The sequence below is a fragment of the Anneissia japonica genome, unplaced genomic scaffold, assembly GCF_011630105.1.
Source record: "Anneissia japonica isolate Jap-2015-1 unplaced genomic scaffold, ASM1163010v1 scaffold1483_len710385_cov172, whole genome shotgun sequence".
Taxonomy (NCBI): Eukaryota; Metazoa; Echinodermata; class Crinoidea; order Comatulida; family Comatulidae; genus Anneissia; species Anneissia japonica.
Genome location: NW_022732828.1, coordinates 280,148 through 281,875, shown reverse-complemented (window position 1 = coordinate 281,875; position 1,728 = coordinate 280,148). Strand labels below are relative to the sequence as shown.

Sequence of the window (1,728 nt, the reverse complement as noted above, 5' to 3'; positions counted from 1 at the left end):
TGATATATAGAAATCATTCCTTTTGGTACATAAGGCTTACAGTGATGAAGATAAAGGCTTGTCAGAGCTGATGTGAAGCTAATTCCTGCTTTCCATGCGTGTCGCATATTCACGTATTCAGTACAGTATATTCCAGGAATTGTCAACGGGCATCTAATATAAAATGAGTACATAACACTGGTTCATATCCAATCACAGAATGGATATCTCAGCATGATGAACGTGCAAACATAAACTGTCATTTTAAGTTTGGATATAAACGGCAGTAGTATAGACACGTTAATGCTCGTTTCAGGAAAGAAATATATGTCTTATGAAACACAATCTGTATGATATTGCTTAGAAAATCTACACAAATTCAATCTGTAATTAAAGAATTTTGAAAGATGGCTATGTGCTTTGCTTATTAATGTGGATGGTCTATGCCAGACTCGAACTTTACTTGTTTTTGGATTCGGAGATCTCAAAATGTTGAATAATCTGAAAACTTAAAACCTGCAATACAATCGTCCTGCTTGACTGACAGTTCCATTAAAAGACAATTAGTATAAAAATAATTATTTTCTTACACGCAATTCAGGTTTCAAGAAGAATTAATATGTAAATTTTAAACAATTATAGATTTATGAAGGACTGTTTGGTAAACAGTAGTGTTTAATGTGAAAAATAATGCTCTAAGATGTGCAAATTTTTCGTCCGTCCCCATATCAGTAGATTTTCACCATTATAAAGAGGAGCTGGGAGGATGGCTATCAGTTTGGACAGGTCACCGAGAGTGTTAATTGTTAAACTATATTTGAGAGGGGATTTAAAATTCTTTATTGAATCGGGCCCATGAGGAATTCCTCCATGAGGCCTAGATGATAAGAGGAGTGGGTGGAGGAGGAGTACCACTGAAGCATATTGAATATGCAATTTATTTTGAGGAACGGCCCGGTTGACAGTACACTAGTTCACACACATTTAAAGAAAGAATATTGGTTTTGTAATAGTGATAGAGAGGTGGGCGTCAAAGGAATTTCAAGGGAATTTTATGACGAAAAGTTTGCAAAGGCAGAATTTGTACTGTAGGCCTATACATTTACAGATTGGGAAAGCTAATTCAGGTCTTTGGATCAAAATTCATGTTCTTTCTTATAGGCCCACTGTTTAATTTGGGACTAATCAAATTGAGATGTAGTTTAACGGGGATTTGCCATACTATAATATGAGCAATAAATAAGCGGTTTTTTTGAAGGACCATAGTACGTTGTAACCGGTAAACAATTCAAAATGTTTAGACGAGCTAATTATGAGGTCATGATATGCACATTTTCATTATTATTGATTAAAAGGTTTGCTATAAACTTTATTTTCTTTCTTATGTTTTCATAAATTTCACTCCAATCAACGTCATCACTCCCCGTCTCCTTCCACGTCTCCTACCACATCTCAGTCACCCCCTCCACTTCGTAGCTTGGTGTAATATCGAACTTGCTAGTTCTTTGTCTACAATGTGTTACGTAACACTATTGTGTCATTTTACCTTGATCTATCGATGCTCAAGCGCCTTGATTAGTGTTTTGTGTTGATCATGTAGCTATGGTAATCATCCGAGGGTTTCCGTTAATTCTTTAACAATATCAGCTTCGATGTGACACCGGTATCAGAAGATCCACCAAATAGTAAAGAAGAATACTGGTATGTATAATTAAGTATATCTTATACCAAACAATGCACGTAGCACTG

General features: G+C 35.5%; 1 protein-coding gene across 1 annotated transcript in view; it reads left to right on the top strand.

Annotated features, from left to right (window-relative positions):
• The first annotated feature begins 1,508 nt into the window (after positions 1–1,508).
• The window catches only part of LOC117115824, a 2,446-nt gene continuing 2,226 nt past the window's right edge, over positions 1,509–1,728 (top strand). Inside the window, exon 1 of the mRNA XM_033259773.1 lies at positions 1,509–1,680. The gene's annotated coding sequence lies outside the window, so the exon portion shown is untranslated. The remainder of the gene's footprint in view (positions 1,681–1,728) is intronic.